This window comes from Rhinatrema bivittatum, chromosome 2, assembly GCF_901001135.1.
Source record: "Rhinatrema bivittatum chromosome 2, aRhiBiv1.1, whole genome shotgun sequence".
NCBI classification, from domain to species: domain Eukaryota; kingdom Metazoa; phylum Chordata; class Amphibia; order Gymnophiona; family Rhinatrematidae; genus Rhinatrema; species Rhinatrema bivittatum.
In genome coordinates, this window is record NC_042616.1 from 545470235 (window position 1) to 545487061 (window position 16827).

General features: G+C 49.3%; 1 protein-coding gene across 6 annotated transcripts in view; it reads left to right on the forward strand.

The window, feature by feature from the left end:
- The window catches only part of FBXO15 (F-box protein 15), a 229876-nt gene that overhangs the window by 62391 nt on the left and 150658 nt on the right, over positions 1-16827 (forward strand). The gene's annotated exons all lie outside the window — the stretch shown is intronic.

The window sequence follows — 16827 nt, forward strand, 5'->3', positions numbered from 1 at the left end:
ATCTCACTCTACATGAGAAACTGGTCCCTAAAGAACCACCAGCACCTCTTCTCGACCTATTTAGATGGCCCTCCTATAGAGAGATAAATCTCTCGCTCTCTCATATATGCATTATGGCGTTATTGCGTGTGTTAACGCCATAATGCATTTTGATGAATGACTCTATTAGTGACTTATCTAGTTTAGATGAAATTGCATGAAAATTAAATGATTCTGTATATGCATCCTAAGTTTCCTTCTAAAGTAGTATCTAGTTTCTACCTTAACCAGTCAATAACCCTTCCAACATTTTTTCCCAGGCCACCTGGTAACAAATGTGAACAAGCTGTGCACAGTTTGAACCTTAGGAAGCCTTAGCCTTCAATCTGGAGTGGAGAGAATGAGACGGGATCTAAGGAAACTGGAAGAGTGGTCGAAGATATGGCAGCTGAGATTCAATGCAAAGAAGTGCAAAGTCATGCATATGGGGAGTGGAAATCTAAATGAACTGTATTCGATGGGGGGGGAAAGGCTGATGTGCACGGAGCAGGAGAGGGACCTTGGGGTGATGGTATCTAATGATCTGAAGTCGGCGAAACAATGCGACAAGGCGATAGCTAAAGCCAGAAGAATGCTGGGCTGCATAGAGAGAGGAATATCGAGTAAGAAAAGGGAAGTGATTATTCTCTTGTACAGGTCCTTGGTGAGGCCTCACCTGGAGTACTGTGTTCAGTTCTGGAGACCGTACCTTCAAAAAGACAAAGACAAGATGGAGGCGGTACAGAGAAGGGCGACCAGGAAGGTGGAGGATCTTCATCGGATGACGTACGAGGAGAGATTGAAGAATCTAAATATGTACACCCTGGAGGAAAGGAGGAGCAGAGGTGATATGATACAGACTTTCAGATACTTGAAAGGTGTTAATGATCAAAAGACAACGACAAACCTTTTCCGAAGGAAAAAAATCAGCAGAACCAGGGGTCACGATTTGAAGCTCCAGGGAGGAAGATTCAGAACCAATGTCAGGAAGTATTTCTTCACGGAGAGGGTGGTGGATGCCTGGAATGCCCTTCCGGAGGATGTGGTGAAGACCAGAACTGTGAAGGACTTCAAAGGGGTGTGGGATAAACACTGTGGATCCATAAAGTCAAGAGGCTGCCAATGAAGAGTGGGTGACTCGCCAGAATGATGGCTACTGCCTGGAGTCAATACCCTTATTAAATAAACATACACAGGCTTACTGTGACTCCAACATCGCTCTAAGCTTCAACAGCAAGAGGAAATGTGGAAAAAAGGATTCACACTCACAAAGAGGGGAGTAGCTGGCTTGTTACGGCGGTTACTACCCCAAATCAAATAAGCCTGATACTTCACTTTCAATGCATATACAGCAAAGTTCTCTGATTCAACGGCAGGGGAGAAGAAAAACTGATACTTCACACATCCAGCAGAGCTCTCTGCTTCAACGGCAGGGGAGAAGAAATGAGGGTTCGCACTCACAAAGCGGGGAGTAGCTGGCTTGTTACGGCGGTTACTACCCCAAACCAAATGTGCCTGATACTTCACTTTCGATGCACATCCAGCATGGCTCTCTGCTTCAACGGCATGGGAGAAGACTTATACGTCACGCATATCCAGCATAGCTCCCTGCTTCAACGGCAGGGGAGAAGAAAAACAACCAATAAGGGCTAATAACATAGTCTGGGTAAAACAAAAAAGCATGGGTGCAGCTTGCTTATTGCGGCGGCTACTACCCCTACTACCCCTAACGAATCAAGCTAGATATTTCACTTGGATGCAGCTCCATCACTGCTCTCTACATTAAAGGTGGGGGTGGAAGGGAAATAGAACCAAGAGCTAAGAGAAACAGATAAGTATGAGAGAAAATATGTGTGAAGCTTGCTTGGCAGACTAGATGGGCCATTTGGTCTTCTTCTGCCGTCATTTCTATGTTTCTATGACTAAAGCCCATAGACAGTCCAAACAGCTTTTTGCTGCTTTGATCTAAAAAGGTCTTGGGTTGTTGTGGCCATATTGTTAATTGGATAGCAGCTAACATTGTTATTTCCAGGCGGGCCTGTTTCTGGAAAGGCATGTCTAGGCTCATAATGTTAAAGCCATGGCAGCATGGACACCACAGTCACAATGACCTTCCTGTCCAGCAACCGCGCAGACATTCTAATAAATTCCTACATGTCCCTGCGCGCATATTCTATAACCTCAGCCCCTCAATTCTTCATTGTCGGGCTATGGGGCTTTTTCACTATGCACTTTCCTCATAGATCCAAAACTGCTATGGGTTACATTCAGTGAAATTCTATTATCAGTGGGTCTAAGCTGTTCAACTGCTTTCGTCCCTCATCTGTATTGCAGATCTAGAACCAAAACCTAGTCTGCTCCTGCTCATGCTCGCATTTACTCAGGGTTGTAAGTTTGACCAAAAATCTTCTCAATCCAATATGCGTCTATTCCGCTCCAGGCACAGTTTCACATAAACTTCCTGGACCTTGTAGCCATGAGTTATACCCTTATGCCTTCCAATACTGCCTCTGCAACAAATCTTTATGCATAGAGACAGACAGCATAGGGACAATGTGCTTTTCAACACACAAGCACGCACAACCTCGAAGCTGCGCAGCTCTACCCTTGGCCCTTGCTCACTCTATGCATCCTTGGGCCACTTATCTAAGAAACTTACTGAACGCACTAGCAGCCCTGTAGGTTTCCATCCTCTCGAATGGTCTCGGACTACATGTGTAGCGGGAAAGATCTTCTAACGCTGAGGTCAGCCTAACTTGCCCTCTGCGTCCGCATCGAACCATACGGTGCACGGATTCTCCTCCCTACAAATGTTTCCAATGCGTTCCCATAGGCGCCTTTGTTCCATCAAGGACCTATTATGTGTCTCTTCCGCTGCCTCTCATAGCCAGCTCTCTTCTAATGTTGAACCAGGATGGGGTTCACTTTTCCTCAGACCTACATCCTGGCCGAGACCAGTATGCTTCCCATACTTCTCAATCTATCACACCGGTAACCAATTTGCCTTCTCACCAGTCAGTCACAAATTGTAGACTCACTGATGTTCTCAGGTACTGGTAGCGTCACAAAACCTTCCATGTATAAATCCTACCATTTAAAATGGCACGATTTACCACATGACGCATACAAAAGGGTATTTCCCTTTTTCTTTTTTCTATACCACTCTTTTCTCTCTTGCTCCCTCGGATTCTGCTCCCCAGACATCCTCCACATAGGTACACCTCTGTTCCAATTGGTGTATCGTTTGGGAGTGGGGATATCCGATTAACGGTAAACCCCTTCTGAGTCAGCTTACCATGGATTATCCACTGATCAAGCCGCCTCTATTTTCACTAGTCACGGAATGGAACCTATATTTCGTGCTTAGAAGTCTCATATGTTCTCCGTTCGAGCCTTTCCATTCCTCTCATTTCACAGTTTGACATGGGAAATTCTTTCCCTCAAAAATGTCATTTCTGCCAACAGGGTCAGTGAGTTACACACCTTGTTACATACTTATCCGACCCTGCGTTCCTCCGTGACCAAGTGGTTTTAGGTATTCAACTTCATATCCTTCTTAAGGTAGACGTTGCATCTCACCTTACTCAGAATATACTCTGTCCATTTTTCCCAACACCTCTCTCACCAAAGCGAGAGGGTTTTTTCCACTCCTTGGACAGTAATAGTGCACTTGCATTCTATTTAGATTGCACTACACTCCATAGGAATTCCACCTAACTCTTTTTCCTTCTGTGGCAAGAGCCAAGCTGCGAATTCCAGTAGGCAAACAGACCTATTCCTCCTAATTGATGGTCTGTATCTTTTTCCTACCAACAAGCAGACATTTCACTACAGCACTGTGTGTAACCACACTCTGTTGTGTCCGCCCCAGCCTTAATAGCTTCCCCTCAGCTGCTGCTGCTTGTACATATTTATCAGGCTGCAACCTGGAGCTCTCTCCATACCTTCGCAGCCCATTGCTTAAATACGACTAGCCGGCATGCTCCATGTTTGGCCAGTCCATCTACTCTTATTCTTTTCGGTTTAACAACCCAACATCCTTCCACCAACCCGTTAAGGGTTTCAGGATGCCCTCCTTACCAAATTCCACCCCCGTCATTGCGCCTCCGCGCGTCTTGGGTGCATTTGGTGCACTCTCGAGCATCCTCAGCTCGGTACTCACCCATATGTGAGGACTACCATGTTGCTTACCTGTAACAGGTGTTCTCACAGGACAGCAGGATGTTAGTCCTCACGAAACCCACCCGCCACCCCGCGGAGTTGGGTCTGTATTTGTTTTTACTTTTTTTTTTTTTTTTTTTTAGTTTCGCTTGCGCTTTTAGCTTTAAGACGAGACTGAGGGAGACACTTGTGGCTCACAGGGATAATTGCAGGCTGAGCATACTCAGTGTGCCAGTGTCAGTCAAAGCTTTGTAGAAACTTTGACAGAAAGGTTTTCTGTACAGGGCTCCATCCTGATGATATCACCCATATGTGAGGACTAACATCCTGCTGTCCTGTGAGGAACACCTGTTACAGGTAAGCAACATTCCCTGTACGTACCAGGATCAGTCCAGACTGCTGGGTTATGCCTCTCTTCCAGCAGATGGAGTCAGAGAGAAACTGAAAAGCACCTCCCACATAACCTGGGGTGCCACCTGCGATCCCTCAGTATCTTCTCTGACTCCAGCAGGTTGAGAGGCATAACTTGCGGTCCTGACCTTAACATTTTTGGGGTCTTGCCCCACCAGTTTTGGTTAAAAAAAAAATTAAATTGGTGTAGAACTTTTGACTAGAACATTTAAAAAAAAAAAAAAAAAAAAAAAAGGGATGCTGTTTTCAGAGCGGCCAGACAGTGGCAGGCAAAGCAGGGCATTGCCCTATAGCTTTTACCTGGAGACTTTCGCTGCCCTAGCCTGGTGAGCAGAGGATTTACCGGTGGGCTGGTCACTCTCCCCCTCCCTCAGAGAGGTGTTAATTCCTCTGAGTTTGTTTCCCCCCCAGCGCCATCCTCCTGTGGGCTGAGTAAAAAAAAAAAAAAAAAAAAAAAAAGATTCTTTATTTAATTTAGTCTTTTTTTTCTACCTCAGCCGTGCCTGCCTTTAGTCTCCCGGGCCTCCGGAGGGGGTGGACCTTCCACCTGGCTGCCAAATTATGCTGAGGGGGACGGCTTGTCACTCATGTGGAGAGCCAGGGCTCCGGCTGTCCCGCGAAGGCCTCTGCTCCCGGTGCATCCCCGGGGGCAAGTGGCCTTCGCGACGATCCAATTCGGTGCGGGGGGCGCTTTCTGCAAGGCCAAGAAAATCACGCGGCGCACACGATGCTAAGGGAAGGAGGCCGGGGCCGCTCCTGATTCGCGCGGGAGCGGCGGCCATTTTGTCGGCCCCGGAGAGGGATGCCAAAGATTCTGAGGAGGCAGAGGATCTCCCTCCTCCATTGTCCCTGCTGCATAGGCCGCGTAAATTGCCGGATGGCACAGCTCCTCCTCCGCTTCCTCCCCGGGGGGGCGGGGGGGAGGGCCCCTTAAAGAGGCGGCAGCCTTTTTCCTCGAAGTTCATTTTATTGATGCACAAGGCATTTCTGGAAGCGGAGACTGAGTGGGATACTCAGTCTCCCAGCCCCATTAAGATCCCTAGGGTTCCTAGAAGTCAGGAAGGGGTGGCTCACCGCTTCCCTCCTTCATCCCCGGGGGAGGGGTTGCCTGACGCAATTGACCTAGTGGATCCAGGCTTGGTTCCAGATTTGGGTGATAAGGGAGACATTTCCACGCAGCTGGAAGGGGATGACCCCCAAGTCCTCCATCTGTTCAGGCGAGAGGAACTGGACCCCTTAATTTTACATATGCTCCAGGAGCTTGAACTTCCGCTGTCCCAGGAGTCGTCTGATTTATCTACGGGAGATTCGGCTTTAGCGGGATTACGCGCTCTGCCGCAGACTTTTCCTTTTCACCCGAAGCTTTCCCAGATTGTGTCCCGTGAGTGGGAGTCCCCGGAGGCCTCCCTGAGGGTTACTAGAGCCATGGAAAAATTATATCCTCTTCCTCTCGAGTCGCTTGATCTCCTTAAAATTCCTAAGGTGGACTCGGCGGTCACGGCCATAGCCAAGCATATTAGTATTCCGGTGACTGGCGGCACAGCTCTTAAGGACCTCCAGGATAGGAAACTGGAGGTGTTGCTCAAGCGCATTTTTGAGGTATCCGCCTTAGGGATTCGGGCTGCGGTATGCAGTAGCCTCATGCAGCGGGCCTTGCTGCGTTGGGTGCAACAGATGTTGACAGCCCAGGACCTTCCTCCTGGGGAGGTGGAACAGGCGGCCCATATGGAATCGGCAGTTGCCTATACAGCGGATGCATTTTATGATCTTTTACATACTTCAGCACGTACTATGTCCTCAGCGGTGTCCGCACGGTGTCTGTTGTGGCTCCGGAACTGGTCTGCGGACACCTCATCGAAGTCTCAACTGGGATCCTTCCCTTTTCAGGGTAAGTTGTTGTTTGGGGAAAGGCCTTGGGTGACGACAAGGTTTATAAGTTACCGGAAGATAAGCCCAGGACGGCCCGCTTGCAGGGTAGCTGTCGGGGCCTTTTTCGGGGACAACGCCGTTTTAGGCCTGGCTGGGGTGCGTCGAGCTATACTCCTAGACAACCGGCTTCTAGAGCACAGACCTGGTCTTATTCCTTTCGAGGCAGACAGCCTCAGCGTGCCGAAACCCATGCATTCGCTCCCAACAAGAAACCGGTTCAATGAAGGGACGCCGGCCCATTCCTCCCTACCAAAGATCGGGGATCGGCTATCCCTGTTTCTAGAGGAATGGGTCAAGATTACCTCGGACCAGTGGGTGCTAGATATTATAAGTCACGGTTATGCTTTGGATTTTGCTTGTCCCCTCCGGGATCTTTTTCTGGTGTCCCCTTGCGGATCACCGCAGAAACAGCAGGTGGTTCGGCAGATTCTAGCATGTTTGAAGGCGCTGGGAACAGTCGTGCCAGTTCCTCCATCGGAACGTCTGACCGGTCGTTACTCTATATATTTCGTGGTGCCCAAGAAGGACGAATCTTTCCGGCCAATTTTGGATCTCAAGCAAGTCAAAAAGGTCTTAAGAGTACCTCATTTTCACATGGAAACGTTAAGATCGGTCATTGCAGCGGTCCACAAAGGAGAGTTTTTGGCTTCTTTGGATCTGACGGAAGCTTATCTCCACATCGGAATCCACAAGCACCACCAGCAATTTCTGAGGTTCATGATTATGGGCCAACATTACCAGTTTTGTGCTCTACCGTTCGGACTGGCGACTGTTCCCCGCGTGTTCACCAAGGTGCTGGTGGTGGTTGCTGCGAGCTTAAGACGAGAGGGGATACTAGTTCATCCCTACTTGGGCGACTGGCTCAACTGGGCGAAGTCGGAAGAACTCTGCAAGGCGGCAGTTCGTACAGTTGTGTTCCACCTTCATTCCTTGGGTTGGGTGGTCAATTATGCAAAGAGTCAATTGATTCCCTCCCAGGTGATAGAGTTTTTGGGGGCTCGGTTCGATACCTTGTTAGGCAAGGTTTCGTTACCAATCTTCCTCATGGACTGGTTGATGTTTCAAGTGCGACGGCTGCTGTCGCTTCCCTCTCCTGTGGTGTGGGATTATTTGCAGGTTCTTGGATATATGGCATCCACCCTAGAACTAGTACCTTGGGCCTTCACACATCTGAGACCTTTACAGAGAGCCTTATTGTCCCGTTGGGATCCCAAGTCGGAGGAGTACCAGATTCCCTTACCACTGCTCGAGCCTGCCAGATCCAGTTTGGACTGGTGGCTCAATCCGATTCACTTGCTCCAGGGGGTGAATCTCGAGAGTCCCCAATGGGTAGTTGTCACAACCGATGCCAGTCTTTCCGGCTGGGGGGCGGTGTGCCGGTCAAGGTCAGCTCAAGGTCGTTGAACGCCGTTGCAAGCCAGGTGGTCTATCAACAGATTGGAGACCAGGGCAGTCCGCCTGGTTCTGCAGCGCTTCTTACCAATGTTACGCGGCACAGCGGTGCGGATTCTGTCCGACAATGAAACCACGGTGGCCTACATAAACAAGGAGGCACCCAAAGTCGTCTCGTGTCCGAGGCTGACAAGCTGATGATCTGGGCGGAATGCCACCTGGACAGGATTGCAGCGTCTCACATAGCGGGGGTAGACAACGTTCAAGCGGACTTCCTCAGTCGGCAGCAATTGGATCCCGGGGAATGGAAGCTGTCGGGGGAAGCGATGCGAATGATCGCGAGACGTTGGGGGGTCCCCCACCTGGACCTGATGGCGACTTGTCTAAATGCAAAGGCAGCTCGTTTCTTCAGTTGCCGGCGAGAACACGGATCAGAAGGGGTGGACGCTCTGGTTCTACCTTGGCCACAGCACATCCTTCTTTGTGTTCCCTCCATGGCCACTTGTCGGAAAGATACTGCGACGCATAGAGTCTCACCCGGGTCTGGTGATTCTAGTGGCTCCCGAGTGGCCTCGAAGACCGTAGCTCGCCGATCTGGTCAACCTAGCGGTGGACGGTCTGCTACGCTTCAGTCATCTGCACAACCTGCTCCGCCAGGGTCTAGTATTTTTAGAGCAGGCCGGTCGATTCTGTTTAGCGGCCCGCCTTATGAAAGGCGGTGGTTAAGGAAAAAGAGGTATTCAGAGGCAGTTATTTCTACCCTTCTGCGTGCCCGAAAGACTTCTACTTCTATTACCTATGTTTGGGTATGGAAAGCCTTTGATTCTTGGTGTCACGAGGTTAACTTGTCACCACGCAGGTCTACTATTGTGCACATACTGTCATTTTTACAGGACGGTCTACGGAAGGGCCTGTCTTACAGTTCGCTCAGGGTTCAGATTTCGGCCTTGGGCAGCTTTCATGGTAAGGTTGATGGTGTTTCCATCACAGCGCACCTGGATGTGGTCCGATTATTGAAAGGGGCCAAACACTTGAAACCGCCGGTGGGTGCGGTCTGTCCGTCCTGGAGTTTGAATTTAGTGCTTCGTTGCGGGTCTCCTTTTGACTCTTTGAAGCGAGCGACAGTTAAGGACTTGACGCTCAAGTCTGTTTTTCTCGTAGCTATCTGTTCAGCTAGACGGGTTTCGGAACTGCAAGCCTTGTCATGTCGAGAGCCTTTTTTGCGTATTTCTGATTCGGATATTTCTCTTCGCACAGTTCCCTCCTTTTTGCCCAAGGTGGTTTTGGCTTTTCATGTCAACCAGTCAGTCGAGTTACCAGCCTTTTCAGTTGAGGATAAGGATCTGAGGAGATTGGATGTCCGTAGAGTCCTCTTACGATACTGGGAGGTTACTAATCCGTTTCGCTTGTCCGACCACCTCTTCGTTTTGTGGAGCGGTCCTCAGAAAGGTGCTAAGGCTTCTAAAACTACTATCGCCCAATGGTTAAAGGACGCTATTGCTTCTGCATACATTTGTCACGGTCGCCCAGTGCCGGACAGCATTAAGGCACATTCTCTTAGATCTCAAGCAGCTTCATGGGCGGAACGCCAGTGTGTCTTGCCACAAGAGATTTGTCGGGCGGCCACGTGGAAATCCTTGCACACGTTTGCTAAACACTATTGATTGGATGTACGAGATCCGAAGGTGGATTCTTTGGCAGTAGTGTGCTTCGCGCGGGACTCTCCAGGTCCCCACCCCATTTAGGGCAGCTTGGGTACATCCCAGCAGTCTGGACTAATCCTGGTACGTACAGGGAAAGGAAAATTAGTTCTTACCTGTTAATTTTCGTTCCTGTAGTACCAAGGATCAGTCCAGATGCCCACCCGTATACCGGAGAGTCCAGTCAACTGTTTTTTATATTCTCTTGACAGGTTCTGACAACAGTCAGTGTCTTTTTGCAGAACTTTCTTAAGTACAAATGTTCTTCTTATATGTTTATGCACGTTCTACCTGGTTATCAGGTTCAGTTTTAACTTGATCTAGTCATTGTTTGATTCAGCGTGTTTTGTGCATAGTTCAATACATGGAAATTGTAGTAAGGGCCATTCATTCTGCTTTGATATCAATGATACTGAGGGATCGCAGATGGCACCCCGGGTTATGTGGGAGGTGCTTTTCAGTTTCTCTGACTCCATCTGCTGGAAGGGAGGCATAACCCAGCAGTCTGGACTGATCCTTGGTACTACAGGAACGAAAATTAACAGGTAAGAACTAATTTTCCTTTTGCTTTCTGAGGACAGGAGGATACCAATTTACAAAAATCCACCTGGAAGTTGGATTCTACCAAAAAGCTTTTCTGTAGCACTGATGAAGGGACCCTGTGCAGAGGTGATGACTTATCCTCTACATGGTCAGTAAGGGTATGAAAAATTGAAAAATCTTCTGAGAAAAATTCGGTCTCTAACCTTCATTCCTGTTCGTATCCCAGATCAGGCAAGACTCCTGGGTTTTCTCACAGGACAAGCAGGATGGTAGTCCTCACATATGGGTGATATCATCAGGATGGAGCCCAATCACGGAACACTTTTGTCAAAGTTACTAGAACTTTGACTGGCACCACTGAGCATGCCCAGCATGCCACCAACCCTGCATCCAGCAAGGATCCCCCTTCAGTCTCTTTTTTTTTTTCGTGCAGCTTTGGCCACGCGGAGTGAGGCGCTCTCTCACTGATTCCTGACAGAAATATTTTCAAAATTTGCAAAAAGTTTCACCCCGGCTGGGGTCCCCCTGTACACCGTCGAACCCCGCAACCGTCCGGTAAGTTTTAATAACTTTTTGGTCGGTTACAGACTGTTCGAAGTCTTAGGCCTGAAGGTCACCAACTGCACCGCGGCCTAAATTTTCAATAGCAACGATGGCGACTGGTTTTCATAGGTGCCCGGACTGTCCTCTGGCAATGTCCGTCACTGACCCTCAGTGCTTTGATTGGGCCCTACCCATGATGTGGATACATGTACCAACTGTGCCCAAATGACCCCTAAGGGTCGTCAGGCTCGTTTGGAAAAGATGGCTTTACTATTTTATACCAAGCAGCTTCCTTCAGCTAAGGCTTCCCAGTCATCGATGCCGTCGCCTGCCAAGTCTTGCCATCGGTCAGACACGGATGACTCCCGATCGTCATCGAAGGCTTCAGTTTGTGCTTCCTCGACACTGGCAAGGGCGAGCATCGAGACAAACATCATCGGCATCGAAAGACCTTGCCGTCCGATCCGGGCGCACCGGTGGCTTCAACTTCAGCTTCAACCGAGCCACCGAGAAAGAAGGCCCGTGCCGAGGAGCCCCATCCTCCTCCATGCCGGGTACACTGAGGTGTTCCCCGCCTTCAGTGGGAATGGCGGCCAAGACTCCACGTATACCTATGGACACTCCAGTGGCGCCCATCCAGCCTCCCACTCTGGAACTGGTCTTAACACCAGCGTTCCGTGAGTAATTGAACCGGATGGCTCAAGAGGCAGTGGTGCAAGCTCTCCATGGTCATCCGGTTCCCTCTGTACTGATGCCGATTCCGGTGCCGGATCAGACACCACTGATGCTCGCACCTCTACTTGACAGACTGGATGCCCTTATCGGTGCTCTGCCTTCGGCACTGGTGAAAACAGATTCCTCCTGGTCCATCGACGCCCATCCATGTCTCGGAGGAGGAGGGAGGGTGCAATGATGCCGGATACGATTCCGGGGCCTTCTGGAGTATTGCCACCGAGTAGTCCACTGAGGTCACAGAGTTCTTCGGTGCCCCGTCTGCCTCCGATACCGCATCAACCTTTACCGATGCCATCACAGATACCTTTGGTGCCCCAACCTCCTCTGGCCGGAGGAGGCCCTTTTTTACCATCTGGAGGCCCGTTGGATTCTGGGGATCAACCCTACCAGCCCTGGTCAGATGATTCATCGGATTCCCAGGATACAGGGGATATCCCATCTGAACCTTCACCTCCAGAGGAAAGACTGAGAACCCTGCCAAAGACCTCTCTTTCATAAATTTTATCAAAGAGATGTCAGAGACCATACCATTTACTCTCCAGACACAATATGCTAGAAATCCTTCAGTTTGTTGATGCACCTAAGAAGGTAATGTCCATACCTGTCCATGAGGTCCTCCTTGACCTTCTTCAGCGCAACTGGGAGCATCCAGGGACAGTTCCACCTGTTAACCATAAGACTGATGCTACTTATTTAGTCCAATCAGCACCTGGCTTCCAGAAAGCTCAGCTGTCCCACCATTCAGTGGTGGTCGAATCCACCCAAAAGAAGGCCAAAAGACAGCGGCCTCATTCTTCCGTGCCTCTGGGGAAGGACCAGAAATTCCTCGATGCTTTTGGTCATAGAGTCTTTCATGGGGCCATGCTAATTTCCCGTATTGCGGCTTACCAACTCTACATCTCGCAATACAACAGGATCCTCTTTAAGCAGCTTCAGGAACTTTCTGATTCCCTCCCTTACCAGTTTCAGGATCAGCTCAATTCTATTCTTAAAAAAGGCTTTGATTCAGGCAAGCATGAGGTGCACTCCGCTTATAACATCTTTGACACAGCATCCAGGGTCTCCGCAGCTGGAATAAGTGCCAGGAGGTGGGCATGGCTGACATTCTCAGATCTGCGTCCAGTGGTTCAGGAGTGGTTGGCAGACCTCCCTCTACGGGAGATAACCTCTTCGAGAAGATTCAGGAGACAGTCGCTCAGCTCAAAGATCATAATGTATCAACTCTCTGCCAGGCACACAGAGTTTTCTACCTCTTCTAAGCACCCTTTCAGAAGGGAGGCTAAAAGGACCACCTTGAAAGCACGCAGATTCTACCCTCCTCCAGCTCAGTTCGTCCAACCAGACCCTATCAGAAGGCTCAACCAGCTCCACAACCTGGTCCTTCCTCGGGATTTTGACTCCCCACTAGAGAGCATTTGCCGACTTCCACCTCTGCCATCTCTACCAGTAGGCAGCCATCTCTGTCACTTCACCAACAAATGGCACACAATCACCACAGATCAGTGGGTCCTGTTGGTTGTAGCTCAAGGTTACCATCTAAACTTTCTCTCACTACCGGCGGACTCTCCTTCTCGTCCGGGGTGGAGTTCCACCGACCACTGTCCACTTCTAGAGGAGGAAATAACATCCTTCCTACAAACCAATGCCATAGAACAGGTTCCCCCTCTACAAAGGGGAAGGGGCTTCTACTCCTGGTATTTCCTAATACCAAAACAATCGGGAGGCACTCGTCCAATCTTAGATCTTCGTGCCCTAAACAAGCATCTACGGAAAGAGAAGTTCAGGATGGTAACCTTAGGCTTACTACTCCCTCTTCTCCAACAGGGGGAGATTGGCTTTGCTCTCTAGATCTACAAGATGTGTATATGCATATAGCAATAACCCCGTCTCACAGAAAATACCTTCGGTTCCTCGTCGGAAGCAGGCACATCCAGTACCGAGTGCTTCCGTAAGGTCTCGCATCAGCACCTCGTGTCTTCACGAAATGCCTGGCAGTAGTAGCAGCATACTTGAGGCGGCTAGGCACTCACGTCTATCCCTATCTGGACGACTGGTTACTGAGGACCCCATCTGTGGAGGCAGTACTTCACTCCCTCCATCTCACTTTGAGACTACTACTATCATTGGGATTTCTAGTCAATTATCTAAAGTTCAATCTGACTCAGTCTCAGCTCCTCTCCTTCATTGGAGCGGATCTCAACACCATCCAAGCGAAAGCTTTTCTTCCAAAGGACCACGCGCATACTCTTGCAATGCTTGCAAACACTATATGAACTCACTGAACCACAACGGCTTGTCATCTTCTCATCTTGTTGGGCCACATGGCGTCCTCGCTCCATGTTACACCAATGGCTCGCCTTGCCATGAGAATAGCGCAGTGGACATTAAAGTCCCAGTGGTCTCAGGCCCACCATCCAATGTCCAACATTGTCCATGTCACCAGGCAACTTAGTCTCTCGCTAGCTTGTTGGATCCAGGAGTCCAATCTGGTCAGAGGACTATCTTTCCAATCTCCAGAGCCCCAGATAACACTGACATCGGATGCTTCCACTCTAGGGTGGGGAGCCCATGTCAACAACCTGCAGACTCAGGGAACCTGGTCTGCAGCGGAATCACAACATCAGATACATTTTCGGGAACTCAGGGCAATAAGATATGCCCTTATAGCCTTCCAAGATTGCCCCTCCAACAAGACAATCCTAATCCAAACAGACAACCAAGTAGTGATATGGTACATCAACAAGCAGGGAGGCACCGGCTCTTACCTGCTATGTCAGGAAGTAGCACAAATCTGGGCTACAGCTCTCTCTCATTCCATACTACTGAGCGACCTACCTGGTGGGCATGGACAATGTACTAGCAGACAAACTCAGTCGTACGTTTCATCCCCACGAGTACCTCACCGTGGCGGAGAGCATATTCCAGAAGTGGGGGTATCAGACTGTAGTCGTCTTTGCATCGATTCACAACCACAAAGTAGAGAACTTCTGCTCACTACTTCAGTCAGAAGACCACCAAGAGATGCCTTCACCCTCTCTTGGGCAACGGGTCTCCTGTATGCCTATCCCCTACTGCCTCTCATCAGCAAGACTCTCATGAAGCTACGAAGGGACAAGGGCTTCATGATTCTCATAGCCCCTCACTGGCCGCACCAGGTGTGGTTTCCCATCCTTCGTGACCTCTCAATCCGTCTCTGATATCACAGAACCACGGACAGCTGCATCATCCGAACCTCCAGGCCCTATCACTGACAGCCTGGATGTTGAAAGGCTAATATTACAACCGCTCAATCTCTTGGACCCGGTATCCCCATATCCTGGAAGCTTCACAAAGGCCTTCTACAAGGAAATCTTATCATGCCAAATGGAAAAGGTTTTCCTTATGGTGCACATCAAAGGAAATAGATCCCTTTACCTGCCCCACTACGAAGTTCCTAGACTACCTCTGGCACCTCTGAGTCTGGTCTACAAACTTCCTCCATTAGGGTTCATGTCAGTGTGGTAGCCGCTTTCCATAAAAGTATAGGGGATGTCTCTATATCGACACAACCCTTGGTGGTGCATTTTTTATGAGGGGCTTGCTTCACCTCAAGCCCCCTTTTCGTCTTCTGGCCCCTTCTTGGGACCTCAATGTGGTATTAGCACAGCTCATGAAACCTCCGCTTGAGCCTCTGCTCTTCTGCAAGCTATGTTATCTCACTTGGAAAATGCTCTTTCTTCTTGCTATAACATCTGCTCCCAGGGTCAGTGAGCTATAGGCGCTGGTAACGTACCCACCTTACACGAAATTTCTCCATGATCGTGTGGTGCTTCGCACTCATCCTACATTTTTACCAAAGGTAGTCTCTGAATTTCATTTAAATCTGTCTATTATCCTACCTACTTTCTTTCCAAAACCCCACTCGCATTCAGGTGAGCGGGCTCTGCATTCCTTGGACTGCAAGCGTGCGCTAGCCTTTTATTTGGAACGCACTGCAGGCCATAGGAAGTCCACCCAGCTGTTTTGTCTCCTTTGATAAAACTAAACTGGGAATCCCTGTGGGCAAGCAGACCCTGTCCTCCTGGCCAGCAGACTGTATTTCTTTCTGCTACCAGCAAGCAGGCCTTCAGCTCCAGGGATGTGTTAAAGCGCACTCTATTCGAGCAATGGCAACGTCTGTAGCACACCTTCGTTCTGTTCCTCTTGCTGACATCTGCAGGGCTGCTACAAGGAGTTCTCTCCATACCTTTGCAGCTCACTATTGCCTAGACAAGGCTGGCAGGCAAGATTCTATCTTTGGCCAGTCTATTCTGCGCAATTTATTCTCAGCTTAATACCCTACTTCCTTCCAATGGCCTGCTGGGAATTTCAGGCTGCCCTCTTATCCAAAACTACCCCTGTTGTTGTTCCTGTTGCACATCTTGGGGTGCTTTTGGTACATTACTCAGGCATCCTCAGCTCGCTGTTCACCCATATGTGAGGACTACCATCCTGCTTGACCTGTGAGAAAGCAGAATTGCTTACCTGTAACAAGTGTTCTCACAGGACAGCAGCATTTTAGTCCTCACAAAACCCACCCGCCACCCCGCGGAGTTGGGTTCGCTTGCGACTTGTTTTATTCTTCGTTTTATTATAAACGAGACTGAAGGGGGGCCCCTGCTGGATGCAGGGTTGGTGGCATGCTCAGTGGTGCCAGCCAAAGTTTTAGAAACTTTGACAAAAGTGTTCCGTGATTGGGCTCCATCCTGATGTCGTCACCCATATGTAAGGACTAACATCCTGCTGTCCTGTGAGAACACCTGTTACAGTAAGCAACTCTGCTTTGCCTGTTTACCAGCAGATGGAGACAGAGAAAGTTTGACTGATACTGCCATATAACCTAGTGTGCCATCTGCAGTCCATCAGTATTTCTCTGTCTCCAGGAGATGGTAGAATGTAAAACCTGCAGCCTGAATTATAGGGGGATAAAAGGGAAGATAGATCTCCAGTTCCTCCCAGGGGGTTGTGAGGTTCTTGTGGGGCCATCCCCACTGGTTTGAGATGGCCGAGCAGGGCTTGACGACTCTTGATGGCAGCTCAGTCCTAGATTCTGACATCTCTGCATTCAGTATCCCATCTGAGCAGGGAAGTATTACTTTTCTGTTCTCTTTTTGTACCATGTGTAGCAGCATTATTTGCAGCATTAAAATTAGTTTTAAGAAAAAAAAAAAAGAAAACACAGCAATGCTGCTTTCCAAGAGAATCACTGTGCCCAGTTGATAGAAGCCTTGATTGCAGCTACAGGGCTGGTCACCCGATGGTTTTCTAAGGCTCAGGTAAACAGCGATAGCGGCGTGCTGCTCGGTCCACATGATGATGGATGGCGGCAGGCAATACCGTTCTTGTGGAGACTGGCGGTCTCCGCTAAATCGGGGTG